The sequence below is a fragment of the Lactuca sativa genome, chromosome 1 (assembly GCF_002870075.4).
Source record: "Lactuca sativa cultivar Salinas chromosome 1, Lsat_Salinas_v11, whole genome shotgun sequence".
Lineage (NCBI taxonomy): Eukaryota > Viridiplantae > Streptophyta > Magnoliopsida > Asterales > Asteraceae > Lactuca > Lactuca sativa.
The window spans coordinates 105787329-105811338 of record NC_056623.2 but is presented as its reverse complement, the minus strand read 5'-3'; the positions used below and the strand labels follow the sequence as shown (position 1 = coordinate 105811338).

General features: G+C 37.0%; 1 pseudogene; it reads right to left on the bottom strand.

Annotated features, from left to right (window-relative positions):
* Positions 1–3696: 3696 nt before the first annotated feature.
* On the bottom strand, positions 3697–23729 carry LOC111879260 (protein root UVB sensitive 2, chloroplastic-like; annotated as a pseudogene).
* Positions 23730–24010: the final 281 nt, after the last annotated feature.

Sequence of the window (24010 nt, the reverse complement as noted above, 5' to 3'; positions counted from 1 at the left end):
GTTATCCTTTTATTTGTTGAATCTGGTCAAAATTGTCACCAACTACGATAATATTGTCCACATAAATCAAGACGACAGTGAAAAAACCACTTCGATTTTGCAAGAAAAGGTGATGACTGATGATTGGCCTCTGAATGACAAAAAAGAATGCTCAAAAGAAAATTGTAACATCCCGGATTTTTGGGTATGCTATTTTAATTATTTAATTTTTGAGTTATTGGAGAGACTCGACGAGTCGGTGCTGACGAGGAAAACCCTAATTCCCCGGGTTTGGGACCTATTTAAACGCCCTTATGGCCTTCATTGGCAGCCACTTACACCCTTGAGAAACCCTAGTGAGCAAAGAGAGCTTAGAGAGCAAGAGAAGGGCTAATTTATCATCCTTTTTGGTGTGTTCTTGCAAGGAAGAAGGGGGGGGGGGAATCCAAGCTAGGTTGGTGGAGGAGCTTGGATCTGTTGCTATTCGACCCGAGATTGCTTATGGAGGTATGAATTCATACCCATTTCATGTATATGATAGATTACTTGGAATCTAGGGTTTCTTTACATCATTTTGGTTGGAATATGAAGCATGTGGTGTCCCATTGTGGTGTAGATGTTAGATATGGACCATGAGAGGTCCAAAGAGTCCCAACTATCCAAATTTATGTTGTCCTATGAGGGTTTTGAGTCTAGGTTTCCATTTAGATGGCTATTTCTTCATTTATGGCAATATATGTGATGCATGGACGTAAAGTTTGAACCTTTACGTTACTTTTGAGTGCTAGAAGGTTAGATCTACGAGTTGGAAAAGCAGATCTGACCTCAGAAGGTCGAATGAGCATGATAAAGAAGGAAACTCACTGAGTCCATGAGTAGACTCGACGAGTCGGATCGGGTTGCCACGCGATTTGTGATCGTTGGTGACCCGGCGAGTTGGACGAATGACTCTGTGAGTCGAGTGAAACCTTAGGAGGAATCTGAGTACACGTTCGGACTCGACGAGTCGTCGAGTGAACTTGGCGAGTCTGGTCAGAGTTGGACCGTTGACTGGAGTTGATTTGACTTTTAGGGTTTAGTCAACAAGTGGACCTTTGGGCCAGTAGTGGGGTAGAATGGTCTTTTACCCTTTTAGGGGTCTTAGTAAGAGACTTATCTAGCCTTTGAGAGTCGTTATTAATTTAGAGTAATTTGTTTATGTGATTAGGCGGAGGCTAGATCAGTATTCCGAGTTCGAGACTTTTTGAGATTTCCCGAGGTGAGTCTTCTCACTATACTTTACCTAGGGTGGTAATTAGAGTTGTGTAACAGAGTACCTTATATGTTGTTGTATGATGTGACACACTGTATTATTATATTTGTTAGGTGCTGTGTATTTATCAGAGTTTACCGAGTTAGGACCAGAAGGTCCACAGAGTTAGGGCCAGAGGGCCCATAGAGTTATAGGACTGGAGGGTCCCACAAAGATACATTGACCAGAGGGTCATGCAGAGTTATAGCCTTGAATGGTTGATTATTTGTGTGCGGTATTTTGGGGAACTCACTAAGCATTAATGCTTACCATGTTATGTGTTGTGTGTTTCAGTGAGGATCGCGGGAAGGCGCTGACATGATTTGTACACATTGGCAGCAGATTATGTTTTTAAGATTCTGGGATATATTTTATTTGTGATGACATTTGATACATGTGATTTTGGGAATATTAAATGGGATTATATTGTGTTTGAAAAATGAAAAATTATTTGAAAATTTACGTTATTACAAAAATTAATAATGCCCAAAAGAAAACTTGTCAATTTGTGGTCCCAATTACGAGAAGCTTGCTTCAGACCATAGAAGGATTTTTGTAGACGACAAATGTGAGTAATAATAATAATAACAACAACAACAACAACGATGATAGTACTAATAATAATAATAATAATAACTAGATTATAACCTGCGTTTAACGCGGGGAACGCATAAAAAAACATATAAATGTCTACAAAACTTTTAAAATGAATTTATTAAATTCTTGAATACACATATTAAAAAAATTAATATCATAAAACAAAATAAAACATGACTTGAAGGCTAAAACTATAAATAAAAAAACAAAATATTCAGTCATTAAATAATATAAAATATTAAAATATGTGCATGAGAAGAAAACACGGTTTTCAAATGCAATTTGAAATAAATACAGTCACATATTTTACTTGGTATAGTAACTATCTCAAAATCTTAACAAAATAAAAATACTCCATGCGAATGATGTGCCGGAACGACATGTTGAATCGTATTTCTTTTAAAGAAATAAAAGAGATTGTTTTGATAACACCATCATTCATTTTCACCAACATTGTAATTAGTAACATGTAATTTAACCCACCGATTCTGATTGAAAACCCAAATAGTCCACGAAAGATCTCCACTTATAGAAAAATATGTCAATTTTTCATCAAACTTGATAAGCCTCGATGTATAAGAGTTGGTATCATTAGTAATAGAAGGTGCAGATATCACTAAATATTCTTCCGAAAATACATCGAATCTTAAAATGTCATAGTTAGAGAATAAGAAGTAAACTACACTTCCGCTTATAATTGCTTCATCCAAAACAGGATAAACAGAAGATGGTAATCTGATATTACAAAGCTCCCTCCATTCCCATGTATTAAAGGCAAACAATTCTAGGTGGAAGTTATCATAGTCCGCATGATCCTTAAGCAGATCACTACAAAGAAAATAACATATAAGGAATAAAATAATATAAAAATAATATACCTAAAATAGTTAACAGATAAAGTCTTACGATGACAGTACATATGATAACTGAATGATCTTGAAATGCAACGGCTTCCAACTCATAACCACCATAGCAAAATTTATCGCAACGTATTTAGAGATTGGAAATGGTAACGATTTGCAATCTAAAGTCGTTGCTTTACAAACAAATAAAAACTTTTTTGAATATTCATCTCCATTATCACATTCACCAACAATCAGTCCGCACAAGGAATATGCTACAATTGTACACGAATTTGGTACACAACTGATGTCGTTCTCACCACATGACGGAACAAAATGACGCTCTACAATTCTCCATGGTTTTACTTGTTGAACAATAACCCCAAAAACCATATTATTTCTCCACCAGTTTATAAAAAAAATATATCAAGTTGTAAGCATTAAGAAAATTTTAATGTAATACTTTGTTGGAAATTTTAAATTTTATTACAGCATAAGTGGCAATAAAGGATGCATTTAAGTATAAAAAATATCATAGCATAAGTGACAATAAAGGATGCATTTAAGTATAAAAAATCCCATAACATTCGTCAAAAGGTAAGGAAGTTCTCCGGTAATAATTTTAATGTCCACTTTTTTTTTTTTTTTTAAGAATTTGAAACTTATAAATTAAATCAGAGCAAAAATATAAAACTAAAAAAGCTAAAAACCAAAATTATAATGTTCAAAATTCATTACATCATTTTACTTTCAACTTGTTTTTAAGGAATTGCAATTTGAAATTTTTTACCCTACTTTAACATTCTACTTTTCAACTTTCTTTTTGGACGCTGAAATTTGAAAAATCTACACATTTATATCTATGGTATTTGTTTGTTACAGAAAAGAGATTGTTATAATGAGGTAGATCGTTTCAAAGTACAATGCTACAATATGAAGAAATAAAAGTAGGATGCAACATTAAAAATAACAAATGAATATACATTGTTATATCTTGCAGTTGAAAGTAACAATCTTATACAACACAGACGGAAAATAGGGCAATGAACAAAATGCACCAGGGGCTAAAACATCTTCAAAATGAGGCAAAAAAACTGCACCATGGAATTTAAAAAAAAAAAGAAATAAATACTTATCTAGCATACCGAGCAAAAAATTATACCAGGGGTAAAAAAACTATATGGGGTTAATGATATAAGTAGCTTCAAGCAAGATGTAAATTTATTTTCTGTTTTTACCACTTTTAATTTTGGTTCTTGGTCTATTATTCAGGGAGAGGTTAAATAGCATCAAAAGGCTCCAAAAGTTGCAACTTTGATCCTTGTTTGAGGGATTTATTGAAATTTGGCTTCCTACTTAGTATAATGCATATATTGCCCTTTTTTAATGAATATTTACTATTTTTTATAATATTATTATATTTCTATAAGGTAAAAGGTTACTATGTGTTTATGTTGTCCCATCAAAATAAATTTATGGTTTGAGGTGTTAGAAAAAAATTTAAGCATTTAGAGGAAATCTAGTTTATTGATACTTGTTTGGAAAATACATCATTAACCAATAAAGCTGATTAAGAAACAAAGGAACACTAATACACTAAAACATTGGTTTTATGTAAATGACCATTTTACCCCTATCAGATGCGAAACAAAAAATGGAATATTTACATATGAATTCTCCGTGTTATCTAATGCAAAACCTATGACTTCCTAAATCTGAATTCTTTCTAATGTCAAGGACTTAGGGCATGAAGCATATCGTCATATTTATCTCTTGGTATATTGGCTAGTGTTTGCTTAGTTTCTACGCGCTGCAAAGAAGAATCAAAGCAAAAAAAATATATAAACGATTAAATTGTTACACCCTTGCTCACTGTGAAGCTGAAATAACACTTACACAATAAAAATGATCACTCAAAACCATATGGTAAATAGGAATCTTTGTAAAAAAAAAGGTGTAGGTCAATTTCAGAACTCACAATTTAGTTCTTTTTACCATTTTTTGTTGTTTATTAACCACAAAATCAACCAAACGCTTCCTCAATTTGAATAAGCTATCATCAACAACAACACCAATATAAATTTTAATCTCATCCACCGTTATTGCATTCCCATTTGAACTATTCTCTGTGAGAAAATTAACAATTTTTTCAGATAGATCTGCTAGTGAAGACTTCAATTCAAAACACAGTTTATGATCATTGAGTACAACACAAACGGCTCAATTACACCATAAATTAGAATTTCACATCAATAATAGTTGTTTCGGTAGCAGCATAAAAAAAAATAGAAGACACACACAAATACAAATGACATACACAATTACATACAAACATACAATTAGAACAAAATTAAAAAAAAAAGTATGGAGTTTTGCTTTGCAACTTTCGATCAAAGGGAATGTATGTGATTGATCTTTTAGACTGCAACCAAGGTCAAATTTGTTTGAAAAATATAAATAAATAAATAAAAACAAAGTAGATGAAATAAAGGCAGCTCTAGGGTACCCTTTTGGATAAGGGATGAAAATGCATATGTCAAAAAGGAAGGGCCCTGGTGTAATTTTGGAAAAGAGACAAAAAAAGGGCAGATTTGTCTTTTCCTTTTTCTTTTGTATCTCGAAGTACTAGTGTAACAACCCGAAGTTGTTCATCGCCGAAAACCCATTCTACCCGTATAACTCGCCGTAAATCGATTCGTTCCGATGTCGTTTTTGGGTTAAATTAATTAAATTTATATGTTTAATTGATGCTAATGAGTGTCCAAACCTCTTAGGAACTCACGAAATTAGCCCAAAATACTTATTCCAAAAAATTTTAGAAACATTCCCGCCGAGTCACGGAAACTTAATAGGGTGCGACCAAAAGCCCCGTTTAGTGCCAGTATCGGGTAGAATTCCATCGTGTCCAAGTTTGGGACCTATTTAAACGCGTTCAAGCTTTCATTTGAAGCTTTTGCTTCATTTCACAACCATATCTCTCTAACCTCTCTCCTAAATCCAAGTTTAAGGGTCTAAATCATCAATTTAAGGCTTCTAATCACCAAGGTACCTTACCTAGCTTGTTATGTAGCCTCTTTAGCCTTCAAATTCGAGTTTAATCTTTGGATTAGGACCATTATCATGTGTTTATGGCCCTAGAACTATCCTAGGCCGTAAACTCATTTAAAAGGGGTTTTTGAGCAACAAAACCCTTCCAAACCACAACTAGAGTTTAGATATGGCTAAATGACTTCATGGATTGGACTTAGAACATTTTAGACATGGAATTTGAAGGATTATTATGAGTTTATGCCCCAGGAAGGTGTCTAGGCCGTAAACACTAAATTATAAGGGTTTTAAGCCCTTAAACCCTTCCTAGACTCAAACAAGGCTTAGATATGAATTTTAGAATATTGGTAATGGCCTTAGAACATTTCAAACATAATTTTTGGGGAGTAAATAAGAGTTTACGGCCAAGGTTCATGCTTGGGCCGTAAACCCCTCAAAAATGGAGGGTAAACTCATTTTTACATGTCCAAATGCCTTGAAACTCAACCATTAGCCTTGTGGTAAATCCTAGAACCATCTAAAAATAGTTTGGGGGTCTTAATCATATCAAAATGCAACATATAAGAGTTTACGGACATAGATCATGCTCTTAGGCTGTAAACTCCCAATTATGTGTTAAATGATGCCATTAAATCATAACAAGGCTTGGAAAATTAACTAGAGTCACATGTGATTGTCCCTTGTGCCCCAAAATAATTACTCTTGACCATAGGAGAGTTTACGGCCGTAAACTCCAAGTTTACAGCCGTGAACTCCCTTTTGAATGGTATAAGTCCCATAAATTTATTCCAAGGCATTTTAGAAGTCCATTCCAACATTTCCCAAGTCCAAACAAGCCATTAAGCACTCAAAATCACACCAACATGAGTTCATGGCCGTGAACTCATGTATGTAGGTGTTTTATGGTTGTAAACTCCCTAAAATGTTTACTCTTGGGGAGTAAACTCAAATCCCAAGTCCCTCGTGCCATTACATGTCCGTAGATGTCACCCAGGTCACTCCAAACACTCGTTTTGAGGTGTATAATCTCATTGGAGTATAATGTTCCATATAATTAGTGATTGTAAATCTAATTAGATATATATGGACATTATTTCATTTTACATAGGGACATCGTGAGTAATCAGGCCCCGAACCGACGTTTATGTCCGAAATCGTCGCATTTCCGAGTCCGGTGAATTCATACCCCTACCCTTTTCCGTGTTTTCAATGGTTTTTCAATGTTTTCAGGGGGGAATACAAGCAAAAAGTACAAGTGTATTTTGTACTTAAACTGATTTTCAACTCAATGGTTTTACTTACTAGATGTCTTGATTTCCAAAGATTTATGGTAACTGACGTTTCGAATTGCAGGTTAAACATAGATTTCTTTTAAAAGTGTTATAAATACATTCTCTTTGAAAAAGAAATCATACTAATCATATTTAAGATCAACGAATGTAATCTAGTACGAATACTAATACGAATACTAATACGAATACGAATACGAATACAAATACGACTACGAATGCGAATATGACTACGAATGCGAAATGACGCCTTTGGTTGACACTAAGATTTCGAATATACAGTTAGTGTACTCCTTGAGTGTCACCAGAGTTTCGAATCTAATACGAAAATACGCCTCTAGACCTCTACTGAGTTTCAAATATATCCGCCTCAGAATGTCGACAGAGCTTCGAATACACAACTAATATACTCTTTTGGAACTCAGCAGAACTTCGAAAATACTGTAATGTACGCTTCTGTGTGATTCCAAATATTCGAAAATACAACTAAGTTAGTAGATTATAGTCATCCGAATGTAGAATAACTAAGGGTTTAAAACACATAACTAATACTACTCACATGGTAATTACTAGTACTTCGAAATCAGACTTAAGAACCAACCACCACACATAGGAAAATATGGGATTTTCCTGGGATAACATTACAATCAGTAACGAACCTAGATACAAATAGACAACTCAACACATAGGAAAATATGGGATTTTCCTGGGTAGCACAACAGCACATAAACGGATAAAGTAACAAACGAATAACTAAAACTGTAAGGAAAATATGGGATTTTCCTGGGTAGTACAACAACACATAAACGGATAAAGTAACAAACAAATAACTAAAACTATAAGGAAAATATGGGATTTTCCTGGAACGACATAACCAACTGTTTTCAAAATTGTAACAAAAGATAACTAAACTGTTTTCATAAGAAAATATGGGATTTTCTTGATCAATAACTTTTCCAGAAAGTAAAGGAACTCGTTCTTTTCAAAACTAAACCGCTTATGAACTCACCAGCTTTATGCTGATTTTCAAACCGCTTGTATTCTCAGGTCAGCGTTAGACAGGTACACCGCAACCCTTTGGAGAAGATGGAGCGTCCCGAAGACTCGTCTTTACTTTTGTTTATATTACATATGTAAAACACTTGTATAACTTTACTTTCAAACAGATGTAAACAATATTATATAATGTAATGTTTTGTGATTACTGCTTTACTATGTGCATTGGATTTGATACTCAACGTGGAGTCAACCCCGAAAATGTTTCCGCCTTTGGTTTTCGGGGTGTGACAGATTGGTATCAGAGCCCTTGTTTATAGTGAACTGGTATACCAAAGCTTACATGGTATAAGACTATAAACATTAAAGGGGCCTAAGTGCTCTGAACTAAAAGTATACTCTACGAATATAAGTATTTTCTAAAAGTATACAAGTATGCCGATCGTCGAAATCCGTAACTACAAGTAGAACAAAGTATAAGTAAATGGGTGTTGTACACTGCGGTTAAACCTGGGCAGTTATGTAGTCGTGTCTAGGATCAATATAGTCTGGCCAACTATATTCATTCGAGAGACGACCAACATGTGCTTGGGAGTGACTGTGGTACGCAGCATACCTAAAACTTACCTAATATGCCAAACAACGAGTCGTCGCTGCAACGAACCATGAAATACTATGGGAGTATTTCTCGTGCCGATCCTTTGTAGAAATCCTCGTATACGTGTTGTTCCTTAATCATTCCTTTAGCGATAAAATTTTCTACCTTGATCACTCTTTCCTGCTTTATCGCTTAATATAATGTTATATCTGTCTCGATGAGATATCCCCTGATCCATATCTCTTGATTCAATTCAGAGGACTTATGATCCTCTCTTTCCTGATCTTTATAGATCAAGATGCCTCCGAGGAAAAGACCCAGCTCAAAGAACACCAACAACCCTCCGCCTCCACCACCTCCTCTTCAAATCGATCTAGAAACACTTCAGGCAACCATTTCTGCCACCATATCAGCTCTCCTACCTTAACTAAACCCCAATGGTTCAGGAGGTGGTTCCCAAAACCAAAACCAAGAAGGTAATCAAGGACACCGGAAGGAGTGTTCCTATAAAGACTTCATGAACGCAAAACCGACATTCTTCGATGGCACAGGGGGTGTCATTGCTCTAACTCGGTGGTTAGAGAGAATCGAATCTATCTTTGAGATTTGTGCCTGTTCGGAATCTGATAAGGTGAAATTTGCCGCCTGTACGCTCACCGATAAGGCTTTGACTTGGTGGAACGGCCGAGTCAAATCCCTGACTTTACTTGTAGCAAATGATATGGGATGGGAAGTTATGAAGGAACTACTACGTGCGGAGTATTGCCCTCGGGGTGAAATCCAAAAGCTGGAACATGAGCTATGGAACCTGAAGATGAAAGGTTCCGATATCGCCGCTTACACTTCAAGGTTTGACGACTTGGCACTTCTCTGTCCGGGAATGGTTACCCCGGAGAGCAAAAAGGTAGAAAGGTTCATCTGGGGATTAACTCAGCCGACCAAAGGGAATGTTATAGCAGCGAAGACGGATACCTATGACAGCGCCAAGTGTCTGGCTCAAACTTTGATCGATCACAATGATGATCAAGAGGAAGCAGGCACCACTCCCGAGCCAACAGAAAAGAGTGGCGAGAAAAGAAAGTTTTGGAGAAAGAAGAAGAAGAGCCAGTCTTCCCCAGAACCCTCAAAGAAACAACAAATAGTGGGAGTCCACGCTGCCACTACCCCTGCTGCTGTTTCTGTTGTTAATTCCACATCTCAAGTACCTGTTACCGGATATGTCGGTACCCTCCCGTGGTGTGACCGATGTAACTACCACCATCGCATCCCTGGCCCTTGTTGTGCAAAGTTCTGTAGAAGCTGTGGCCAGGAAGGTCACCTCGCACGAACCTGCAAAACCCCAACCTCGTCAACTAGTTAAGCTTCCGGAGCAGGTATCGGTCAAACCTGCTACAGCTGTGGAGAGGTCGGGCACTATAAGCGAAACTGTCCAAAGAAAGTAACGTCTGGCAACACCGGGAGAGTCCTAACTATGGGGCAAGAAAGGACAGCCACCGATCCCACTGTTGCCACAGGTATACTTCTTTCCGATAAATCTTGTGCCCGTAATCCTTTTCGATTCTAATGATGAAAGGATTTGTTAACTATTCATTCAAATATCTTTTTAAATTAAATCCTTTGTTAATAATTGAAACGTGCATCGTCGAGATGACCAACCAGTGAGAAAGAAAGCGTTAACGTCATACCCTTAGATCGTATCCTCAATTCGGATGGTTATCCCTTTCCATTTGATCTAAAGGTAAACCTTTCATTGAAAACTTTGATGCAAACTCGACATGGAATAACTTAGTCTCATTCATGCGGTTAGTCTTGTCTTCGAAAGCTTAGAAAGTTTTTCCATACATTCCCCGTCCGTATGATATTCGGGAAAGCGGGAAGTCTGTAACTTTTTCCCTGATGCCTTTCTATGAATCCTCGAGAATTCTTTTCCGAACGTCTAGTCAAGTCTCATACTAATCTAGTTCATGGAGCTACCTCGTAGCCGAACCTCTGGAAGATGATGTATCCAATACAGCGACCAGGACCTGATGTGATCACCACGAGTTCGTAGTGGTACCCTTCAGTCAAACCATTTTCCTTGATCTTGTAGTAAACAAAGCAGCCATACCATGGACCCATAACCCACAGGTCCCAGAATTCTCTATCAGGATCATCAAACCCTTAGTTACTCTGCCACATGAAGATGTACCTCCTTGTTGGAATTTGTTTCTGTTGGAAGCTTTATCCTAGGGAAAACATGGAATGCTTTAGAAAAGCGAAATACTTCTCTCGTGATACAGTAGACCCTTCGCGACCCTTGTGAAATCGATTCCGTAACTTTCAAACTTCGATTGCCCTAGGAACTCAGTAGCACCCATCTGATACTTCACGTCTCAGTCTGTGAGAAGTATCTACCTAACGAAATCAAGATGCGTCCCGATAGTGAGGGTTCGCTGAGACGTCAAGCGGAGACCCGATGTCACTTGGGAGCGCGAAAACCCGAAGCAGCAAATCCACCCGTATCTCATTCAAGTTCATGACTTGCATCGTAATCATTGAATTTCGGGACGAAATTCCCTCTAACGGGGGGATAATGTAACAACCCGAAGTTGTTCATCGCCGAAAACCCATTCTACCCGTATAACTCGCCGTAAATCGATTCGTTTCGATGTCGTTTTTGGGTTAAATTAATTAAATTTATATGTTTAATTGATGCTAATGAGTGTCCAAACCTCTTAGGAACTCACGAAATTAGCCCAAAATACTTATTCCAAAAAAATTTAGAAACATTCCCGCCGAGTCACGGAAACTTAATAGGGTGCGACCAAAAGCCCCGTTTAGTGCCGGTATCGGGTAGAATTCCGTCGTGTCCAAGTTTGGGACCTATTTAAACGCGTTCAAGCTTTCATTTGAAGCTTTTGCTTCATTTCACAACCATATCTCTCTAACCTCTCTCCTAAATCCAAGTTTAAGGGTCTAAATCATCAATTTAAGGCTTCTAATCACCAAGGTACCTTACCTAGCTTGTTATGTAGCCTCTTTAGCCTTCAAATTCGAGTTTAATCTTTGGATTAGGACCATTATCATGTGTTTATGGCCCTAGAACTATCCTAGGCCGTAAACTCATTTAAAAGGGGTTTTTGAGCAACAAAACCCTTCCAAACCACAACTAGAGTTTAGATATGGCTAAATGACTTCATGGATTGGACTTAGAACATTTTAGACATGGAATTTGAAGGATTATTATGAGTTTATGCCCCAGGAAGGTGTCTAGGCCGTAAACACTAAATTATAAGGGTTTTAAGCCCTTAAACCCTTCCTAGACTCAAACAAGGCTTAGATATGAATTTTAGAATATTGGTAATGGCCTTAGAACATTTCAAACATAATTTTTGGGGAGTAAATAAGAGTTTACGGCCAAGGTTCATGCTTGGGCCGTAAACCCCTCAAAAATGGAGGGTAAACTCATTTTTACATGTCCAAATGCCTTGAAACTCAACCATTAGCCTTGTGGTAAATCCTAGAACCATCTAAAAATAGTTTGGGGGTCTTAATCATATCAAAATGCAACATATAAGAGTTTACGGACATAGATCATGCTCTTAGGCTGTAAACTCCCAATTATGTGTTAAATGATGCCATTAAATCATAACAAGGCTTGGAAAATTAACTAGAGTCACATGTGATTGTCCCTTGTGCCCCAAAATAATTACTCTTGACCATAGGAGATTTTACGGCCGTAAACTCCAAGTTTACAGCCGTGAACTCCCTTTTGAATGGTATAAGTCCCATAAATTTATTCCAAGGCATTTTAGAAGTCCATTCCAACATTTCCCAAGTCCAAACAAGCCATTAAGCACTCAAAATCACACCAACATGAGTTCATGGCCATGAACTCATGTATGTAGGTGTTTTATGGTTGTAAACTCCCTAAAATGTTTACTCTTGGGGAGTAAACTCAAATCCCAAGTCCCTCGTGCCATTACATGTCCGTAGATGTCACCCAGGTCACTCCAAACACTCGTTTTGAGGTGTATAATCTCATTGGAGTATAATGTTCCATATAATTAGTGATTGTAAATCTAATTAGATATATATGGACATTATTTCATTTTACATAGGGACATCGTGAGTAATCAGGCCCCGAACCGACGTTTATGTCCGAAATCGTCGCATTTCCGAGTCCGGTGAATTCATACCCCTACCCTTTTCCGTGTTTTCAATGGTTTTTCAATGTTTTCAGGGGGGAATACAAGCAAAAAGTACAAGTGTATTTTGTACTTAAACTGATTTTCAACTCAATGGTTTTACTTACTAGATGTCTTGATTTCCAAAGATTTATGGTAACTGACGTTTCGAATTGCAGGTTAAACATAGATTTCTTTTAAAAGTGTTATAAATACATTCTCTTTGAAAAAGAAATCATACTAATCATATTTAAGATCAACGAATGTAATCTAGTACGAATACTAATACGAATACTAATACGAATACGAATACGAATACAAATACGACTACGAATGCGAATATGACTACGAATGCGAAATGACGCCTTTGGTTGACACTAAGATTTCGAATATACAGTTAGTGTACTCCTTGAGTGTCACCAGAGTTTCGAATCTAATACGAAAATACGCCTCTAGACCTCTACTGAGTTTCAAATATATCCGCCTCAGAATGTCGACAGAGCTTCGAATACACAACTAATATACTCTTTTGGAACTCAGCAGAACTTCGAAAATACTGTAATGTACGCTTCTGTGTGATTCCAAATATTCGAAAATACAACTAAGTTAGTAGATTATAGTCATCCGAATGTAGAATAACTAAGGGTTTAAAACACATAACTAATACTACTCACATGGTAATTACTAGTACTTCGAAATCAGACTTAAGAACCAACCACCACACATAGGAAAATATGGGATTTTCCTGGGATAACATTACAATCAGTAACGAACCTAGATACAAATAGACAACTCAACACATAGGAAAATATGGGATTTTCCTGGGTAGCACAACAGCACATAAACGGATAAAGTAACAAACGAATAACTAAAACTGTAAGGAAAATATGGGATTTTCCTGGGTAGTACAACAACACATAAACGGATAAAGTAACAAACAAATAACTAAAACTATAAGGAAAATATGGGATTTTCCTGGAACGACATAACCAACTGTTTTCAAAATTGTAACAAAAGATAACTAAACTGTTTTCATAAGAAAATATGGGATTTTCTTGATCAATAACTTTTCCAGAAAGTAAAGGAACTCGTTCTTTTCAAAACTAAACCGCTTATGAACTCACCAGCTTTATGCTGATTTTCAAACCGCTTGTATTCTCAGGTCAGCGTTAGACAGGTACACCGCAACCCTTTGGAGAAGATGGAGCGTCCCGAAGACTCGTCTTTACTTTTGTTTATATTACATATGTAAAACACTTGTATAACTTTACTTTCAAACAGATGTAAACAATATTATATAATGTAATGTTTTGTGATTACTGCTTTACTATGTGCATTGGATTTGATACTCAACGTGGAGTCAACCCCGAAAATGTTTCCGCCTTTGGTTTTCGGGGTGTGACAGATTGGTATCAGAGCCCTTGTTTATAGTGAACTGGTATACCAAAGCTTACATGGTATAAGACTATAAACATTAAAGGGGCCTAAGTGCTCTGAACTAAAAGTATACTCTACGAATATAAGTATTTTCTAAAAGTATACAAGTATGCCGATCGTCGAAATCCGTAACTACAAGTAGAACAAAGTATAAGTAAATGGGTGTTGTACACTGCGGTTAAACCTGGGCAGTTATGTAGTCGTGTCTAGGATCAATATAGTCTGGCCAACTATATTCATTCGAGAGACGACCAACATGTGCTTGGGAGTGACTGTGGTACGCAGCATACCTAAAACTTACCTAATATGCCAAACAACGAGTCGTCGCTGCAACGAACCATGAAATACTATGGGAGTATTTCTCGTGCCGATCCTTTGTAGAAATCCTCGTATACGTGTTGTTCCTTAATCATTCCTTTAGCGATAAAATTTTCTGCCTTGATCACTCTTTCCTGCTTTATCGCTTAATATAATGTTATATCTGTCTCGATGAGATATCCCCTGATCCATATCTCTTGATTCAATTCAGAGGACTTATGATCCTCTCTTTCCTGATCTTTATAGATCAAGATGCCTCCGAGGAAAAGACCCAGCTCAAAGAACACCAACAACCCTCCGCCTCCACCACCTCCTCTTCAAATCGATCTAGAAACACTTCAGGCAACCATTTCTGCCACCATATCAGCTCTCCTACCTTAACTAAACCCCAATGGTTCAGGAGGTGGTTCCCAAAACCAAAACCAAGAAGGTAATCAAGGACACCGGAAGGAGTGTTCCTATAAAGACTTCATGAACGCAAAACCGACATTCTTCGATGGCACAGGGGGTGTCATTGCTCTAACTCGGTGGTTAGAGAGAATCGAATCTATCTTCGAGATTTGTGCCTGTTCGGAATCTGATAAGGTGAAATTTGCCGCCTGTACGCTCACCGATAAGGCTTTGACTTGGTGGAACGGCCGAGTCAAATCCCTGACTTTACTTGTAGCAAATGCTATGGGATGGGAAGTTATGAAGGAACTACTACGTGCGGAGTATTGCCCTCGGGGTGAAATCCAAAAGCTGGAACATGAGCTATGGAACCTGAAGATGAAAGGTTCCGATATCGCCGCTTACACTTCAAGGTTTGACGACTTGGCACTTCTCTGTCCGGGAATGGTTACCCCGGAGAGCAAAAAGGTAGAAAGGTTCATCTGGGGATTAACTCAGCCGACCAAAGGGAATGTTATAGCAGCGAAGACGGATACCTATGACAGCGCCAAGTGTCTGGCTCAAACTTTGATCGATCACAATGATGATCAAGAGGAAGCAGGCACCACTCCCGAGCCAACAGAAAAGAGTGGCGAGAAAAGAAAGTTTTGGAGAAAGAAGAAGAAGAGCCAGTCTTCCCCAGAACCCTCAAAGAAACAACAAATAGTGGGAGTCCACGCTGCCACTACCCCTGCTGCTGTTTCTGTTGTTAATTCCACATCTCAAGTACCTGTTACCGGATATGTCGGTACCCTCCCGTGGTGTGACCGATGTAACTACCACCATCGCATCCCTGGCCCTTGTTGTGCAAAGTTCTGTAGAAGCTGTGGCCAGGAAGGTCACCTCGCACGAACCTGCAAAACCCCAACCTCGTCAACTAGTTAAGCTTCCGGAGCAGGTATCGGTCAAACCTGCTACAGCTGTGGAGAGGTCGGGCACTATAAGCGAAACTGTCCAAAGAAAGTAACGTCTGGCAACACCGGGAGAGTCCTAACTATGGGGCAAGAAAGGACAGCCACCGATCCCACTGTTGCCACAGGTATACTTCTTTCCGATAAATCTTGTGCCCGTAATCCTTTTCGATTCTAATGATGAAAGGATTTGTTAACTATTCATTCAAATATCTTTTTAAATTAAATCCTTTGTTAATAATTGAAACGTGCATCGTCGAGATGACCAACCAGTGAGAAAGAAAGCGTTAACGTCATACCCTTAGATCGTATCCTCAATTCGGATGGTTATCCCTTTCCATTTGATCTAAAGGTAAACCTTTCATTGAAAACTTTGATGCAAACTCGACATGGAATAACTTAGTCTCATTCATGCGGTTAGTCTTGTCTTCGAAAGCTTAGAAAGTTTTTCCATACATTCCCCGTCCGTATGATATTCGGGAAAGCGGGAAGTCTGTAACTTTTTCCCTGATGCCTTTCTATGAATCCTCGAGAATTCTTTTCCGAACGTCTAGTCAAGTCTCATACTAATCTAGTTCATGGAGCTACCTCGTAGCCGAACCTCTGGAAGATGATGTATCCAATACAGCGACCAGGACCTGATGTGATCACCACGAGTTCGTAGTGGTACCCTTCAGTCAAACCATTTTCCTTGATCTTGTAGTAAACAAAGCAGCCATACCATGGACCCATAACCCACAGGTCCCAGAATTCTCTATCAGGATCATCAAACCCTTAGTTACTCTGCCACATGAAGATGTACCTCCTTGTTGGAATTTGTTTCTGTTGGAAGCTTTATCCTAGGGAAAACATGGAATGCTTTAGAAAAGCGAAATACTTCTCTCGTGATACAGTAGACCCTTCGCGACCCTTGTGAAATCGATTCCGTAACTTTCAAACTTCGATTGCCCTAGGAACTCAGTAGCACCCATCTGATACTTCACGTCTCAGTCTGTGAGAAGTATCTACCTAACGAAATCAAGATGCGTCCCGATAGTGAGGGTTCGCTGAGACGTCAAGCGGAGACCCGATGTCACTTGGGAGCGCGAAAACCCGAAGCAGCAAATCCACCCGTATCTCATTCAAGTTCATGACTTGCATCGTAATCATTGAATTTCGGGACGAAATTCCCTCTAACGGGGGGATAATGTAACAACCCGAAGTTGTTCATCGCCGAAAACCCATTCTACCCGTATAACTCGCCGTAAATCGATTCGTTTCGATGTCGTTTTTGGGTTAAATTAATTAAATTTATATGTTTAATTGATGCTAATGAGTGTCCAAACCTCTTAGGAACTCACGAAATTAGCCCAAAATACTTATTCCAAAAAAATTTAGAAACATTCCCGCCGAGTCACGGAAACTTAATAGGGTGCGACCAAAAGCCCCGTTTAGTGCCGGTATCGGGTAGAATTCCATCGTGTCCAAGTTTGGGACCTATTTAAACGCGTTCAAGCTTTCATTTGAAGCTTTTGCTTCATTTCACAACCATATCTCTCTAACCTCTCTCCTAAATCCAAGTTTAAGGGTCTAAATCATCAATTTAAGGCTTCTAATCACCAAGGTACCTTACCTAGCTTGTTATGTAGCCTCTTTAGCCTTCAAATTCGAGTTTAATCTTTGGATTAGGACCATTATCATGTGTTTATGGCCCTAGAACTATCCTAGGCCGTAAACTCATTTAAAAGGGGTTTTTGAGCAACAAAACCCTTCCAAACCACAACTAGAGTTTAGATATGGCTAAATGACTTCATGGATTGGACTTAGAACATTTTAGACATGGAATTTGAAGGATTATTATGAGTTTATGCCCCAGGAAGGTGTCTAGGCCGTAAACACTAAATTATAAGGGTTTTAAGCCCTTAAACCCTTCCTAGACTCAAACAAGGCTTAGATATGAATTTTAGAATATTGGTAATGGCCTTAGAACATTTCAAACATAATTTTTGGGGAGTAAATAAGAGTTTACGGCCAAGGTTCATGCTTGGGCCGTAAACCCCTCAAAAATGGAGGGTAAACTCATTTTTACATGTCCAAATGCCTTGAAACTCAACCATTAGCCTTGTGGTAAATCCTAGAACCATCTAAAAATAGTTTGGGGGTCTTAATCATATCAAAATGCAACATATAAGAGTTTACGGACATAGATCATGCTCTTAGGCTGTAAACTCCCAATTATGTGTTAAATGATGCCATTAAATCATAACAAGGCTTGGAAAATTAACTAGAGTCACATGTGATTGTCCCTTGTGCCCCAAAATAATTACTCTTGACCATAGGAGAGTTTACGGCCGTAAACTCCAAGTTTACAGCCGTGAACTCCCTTTTGAATGGTATAAGTCCCATAAATTTATTCCAAGGCATTTTAGAAGTCCATTCCAACATTTCCCAAGTCCAAACAAGCCATTAAGCACTCAAAATCACACCAACATGAGTTCATGGCCGTGAACTCATGTATGTAGGTGTTTTATGGTTGTAAACTCCCTAAAATGTTTACTCTTGGGGAGTAAACTCAAATCCCAAGTCCCTCGTGCCATTACATGTCCGTAGATGTCACCCAGGTCACTCCAAACACTCGTTTTGAGGTGTATAATCTCATTGGAGTATAATGTTCCATATAATTAGTGATTGTAAATCTAATTAGATATATATGGACATTATTTCATTTTACATAGGGACATCGTGAGTAATCAGGCCCCGAACCGACGTTTATGTCCGAAATCGTCGCATTTCCGAGTCCGGTGAATTCATACCCCTACCCTTTTCCGTGTTTTCAATGGTTTTTCAATGTTTTCAGGGGGGAATACAAGCAAAAAGTACAAGTGTATTTTGTACTTAAACTGATTTTCAACTCAATGGTTTTACTTACTAGATGTCTTGATTTCCAAAGATTTATGGTAACTGACGTTTCGAATTGCAGGTTAAACATAGATTTCTTTTAAAAGTGTTATAAATACATTCTCTTTGAAAAAGAAATCATACTAATCATATTTAAGATCAACGAATGTAATCTAGTACGAATACTAATACGAATACTAATACGAATACGAATACGAATACAAATACGACTACGAATGCGAATATGACTACGAATGCGAAATGACGCCTTTGGTTGACACTAAGATTTCGAATATACAGTTAGTGTACTCCTTGAGTGTCACCAGAGTTTCGAATCTAATACGAAAATACGCCTCTAGACCTCTACTGAGTTTCAAATATATCCGCCTCAGAATGTCGACAGAGCTTCGAATACACAACTAATATACTCTTTTGGAACTCAGCAGAACTTCGAAAATACTGTAATGTACGCTTCTGTGTGATTCCAAATATTCGAAAATACAACTAAGTTAGTAGATTATAGTCATCCGAATGTAGAATAACTAAGGGTTTAAAACACATAACTAATACTACTCACATGGTAATTACTAGTACTTCGAAATCAGACTTAAGAACCAACCACCACACATAGGAAAATATGGGATTTTCCTGGGATAACATTACAATCAGTAACGAACCTAGATACAAATAGACAACTCAACACATAGGAAAATATGGGATTTTCCTGGGTAGCACAACAGCACATAAACGGATAAAGTAACAAACGAATAACTAAAACTGTAAGGAAAATATGGGATTTTCCTGGGTAGTACAACAACACATAAACGGATAAAGTAACAAACAAATAACTAAAACTATAAGGAAAATATGGGATTTTCCTGGAACGACATAACCAACTGTTTTCAAAATTGTAACAAAAGATAACTAAACTGTTTTCATAAGAAAATATGGGATTTTCTTGATCAATAACTTTTCCAGAAAGTAAAGGAACTCGTTCTTTTCAAAACTAAACCGCTTATGAACTCACCAGCTTTATGCTGATTTTCAAACCGCTTGTATTCTCAGGTCAGCGTTAGACAGGTACACCGCAACCCTTTGGAGAAGATGGAGCGTCCCGAAGACTCGTCTTTACTTTTGTTTATATTACATATGTAAAACACTTGTATAACTTTACTTTCAAACAGATGTAAACAATATTATATAATGTAATGTTTTGTGATTACTGCTTTACTATGTGCATTGGATTTGATACTCAACGTGGAGTCAACCCCGTAAATGTTTCCGCCTTTGGTTTTCGGAGTGTGACAACTGGGCAACAAAAAAAGGGTGACCAAACAAAATTGGTTCATATTGTATATGACTTTTATGACTTTGCCAATGTTCTATTATATTGTTTTAAGCAATGTTTAACTTATCAATGCTACTTAGTGCTAGAGTTTATTCTCATCTTTATTTAAGTAATGTTTATTTATTCTATATTTTTCTACATATTATTTGGGTATGCGTAAATACCTTGATAGTAACATATTTTTCAAATTCATGAGATTGGTCTAAATACGAAAATTATTCTTTACCAACTGACCTTATTGTCATATGTTCTCATTAAACCCTTTCAAAATAGTAGATTTATGACAGAAACGTAATCAATCAAAAATTTTAACCTAAATGTAAGGGAGTAGGGGCATAAGTTGGAAACAATTACACATGGTAAAACCCACTACAACCGTAGATGAAGGTATTTTACATTTAGTCAAAATAAATAATCACGTATTACCTCAATTCTCCTCTTAATCTAATTCGACTTTTTTTTTTTCATTCAGCACTTGAATCTCTTGTGGAGAACATAATAAACGGCTTACCTGTAAATTGCAACCGACGATGGCTGGAAATTAGTATGATTTTCTTTCTTTTCCACATTTTTTATTCCATCTTCTAGTTGTATTGTTGTGCATAAGTTGGGGTGGTATCAGATTATGACTTATCAGCATTGGATTCTATATCAGGTAATCATATTACCACATTCTTTATTCCATCATATTACTTCTATATCATTCAATAAGCCAAATGTAAAGATTAATGTGGAACATTGTTCCTGACCAATTTATCATTCAATCAAATTATTAGTCAATTAGAATCAAGTTAAAGATACATACATACATAAGTATGATTGTAACAATGGGCTTAAGTAAATATATGGTAAATTGAAATGCCATATAAAAAACATTCATGTAATTAGGAAAGGATATATGATTACCTGTGATTTGGGGTTGACAGAAAGAAAGTTTAACGACAATGCTTGATATCAGCAACAGTAACTGGCAAACTGCAATATAAGATATATATATATATATATATATATATATATATATATATATATATGTATTCTTTAATTTACGGAGTAATGATGGAATTAAAACATTAAATAAATTATTTAATTACAAAAAAACTACAAAATGACATGTGGAAATAAATTTAATCCAAAAAACTACAAAATTACATGTGTCCAATTGAAGAAGAGTAAGAAACGATAGTGTACCTTTCCATGTAATATGAGACTATAGGAGTAGGAGCAACTGTCACAGGAAAGCGAGGTCTAAAATTTGATGTGTAAGGTATAGAAGGATTCAATAGAAGTAGTTGCAGCTTGTCCTCTAGGATCATTAGGAAGTTGAACCATTTGAGATTGGCCTTAGATAAGACAAAAAAATGTTATTCATCAAATATGTAAATTATGCAATGTCCCCAACTATATACCTAAAAGTGCTTCTTAGGTTTTTATTTACCATGAATGAAAATAGGTTCTTGAGGAGTCAATGGATAGTTCACAGGTGCTCCATCAGTTCGATCTATTGTCATAAAAGCAATCCTCAAGAAATCAATGGAATCCCTAATGAAATGGAGAAAGAGAGCAAGTAATCATACCAATTGAAGGTCGAGTAACATTATCTGGAAATTGACATCTTTGACTTTGACCTGAAAATAAAAATTAATCTCGCATTATAGTCGAAGAACATCTGCCCCACATTCTGGAACAGATAAGAAAACCAAACAACACGGAGCTCCACGATATGTTTTAAAATCAGCTATGCTCAGGGACTAAAAGAGTCATTTTACTTGGAACCTGAACCAAAAACATTACAATACCAAAATTGCAAAAATAAGCTATACACAGGGACAACAAATGTAATTTACTCTATGTTTTAATAAGAAATTTATAAAACATTAGCAAAATAGACAGGACAAAAATGTAAGCATTTGTTTATGAACCTTAATGAAATCTTCTATAATCATTGCACTTCTTTGTGGATTTAATGTGTTAACAGGAGCAGCTCGCATTTCCTCAGATACACTGTATACATGTATTATAGAAAGAAGTGACCCAACAACCATCTACACAAAATAAAAAGAACTGACATTAGATTTGTTTCCCATATATAACAAAGGGGCAATAATGTCAATTCAAAATTTTACATGTACCTTTCCTTGCATAGATGAACAAACTGTTGTAAGCAACTGGTACCTAACCCGAGCACATTAAACACGGTTGAGATGGCTTCTCCTTTTGCAAATGAAGAATAAATTGGTAGTCTTGTTGCTCTTGCAACTACCACAGCCATTCCTTGTTCAATAATGACAACCAAGTTTTTAAAATTGGTCAATTTTGGTTATTATATAATTATTGAATATTGGTAATTATTCACCACCAACTAACCTTTGAAAAATTCCCAAGCCCAGCTGTTTGAAGAAACAGTTGAGGGCACAATGGGGAAACGATTTCGAGACCAGTGCCCAAGTCGTATAGCACATCAGCTACATATTAAAAAGAGGTTCTTGAAGTTGAATATTTCATACTCATATATAAGAACAAAGAAAAAAAATAATGGTACAAACTACAAACCCAATATTCTCCACCATTTGGGTTCTACATCCATGAGTGCACCTAAATTTCTACATATTAGTTTTCCCATATGCTGCATTCCATCTTTTAGTATCTGTTTGACATCAAGAATGTGAGGTTAAGTTCTTTTAGTATTGGTATGATCAAATTCTTGAGATGAAAGTTGTTCCTCACCCAACTAACTGCAGTTGCTTGTGTAGGTTAGGTCTCAAGCCTGCAGCATATAGTAGTGATTGCAAAGGGGTAAGATTAAATATTGCTATTTGCTACAATGGAATGAATCACGTAAAAATGGAATTTAAGAGATGGAGTGTATTGGAAGAGGACCAGAGTTGATAAAAAAGATAGTGCTGCACTTGAGAATTGCTGTAACTTTTAATGCCCAAAATTGAGTATATCTAAGGTATCATTTGTTGACGCTGGAGTAAGAAGCGATGGTGGAATTTATATGATATGAGAAATGAAACTTTTCAACAAATTTTATGTGAAATTAAGTTCCATCAACTCACCTATATGGAAAACCAGAGGGGAAGAATTTGTTGACGAAAGATTCAGCCATTTTGTGGACATCTGTTCTTGAATCGTCAAACACCTTCACCTAAAATACAAATATCCCACAATATTCAATTTTCATGATGTTAAGCGTTATGAAAAAGTTTAGATTCTGCGATAAACAACAGACGATACATTTATTAGAACTGTAAATTATGGCACTTTGAATACCCTAATTGTAAAAATTTGATTAGCGTTATCATATGTTGAATACTTATGGAGAATTGGTCGTCTGGTTGAAAGAAGATGTGGCAGGAGACGGTGTCGGAGGTCTCAATCCAAGATATAGACGCACCAACGTCTTCCGACAACGGAGTTTGCGCCATGGTCTTCTGCATTTTCATCTTTTCCAGCCCCCAAGTGGCAATGGTTGTTGATCACACATGATTTGAGTAAACAAACATCAATTCACCTCGATTGAAGCATCACGTCAAATTGCAATTCAAAACTTAGTTGCCAGTTACCCTAGAACGTAGAACATATGCTATCAAAGCACCTTGGCATAATTCCACCATTTTTTTGCTTCTGAGAAAGGAAAGCAGATAGAGTCGATGTGAAGAGAGAGATTGATTTATACAGAGAAGGGATCTTTGAAACAATACCTATAAGGATGATTTTAGTCCTGATCATTTATGTAGGTAGCGGTGATACAGTCAATCCAATATCTTCTCGATGGTAGTGGTGCGGTCGCTCGGTTTAAAGAGAAGAGGAGATGTACTGGTGGAGCCGAAATTAGGGTTAAGACTTAAGAGTTCTATGATGTTAGGTTTAGAATGAAATCC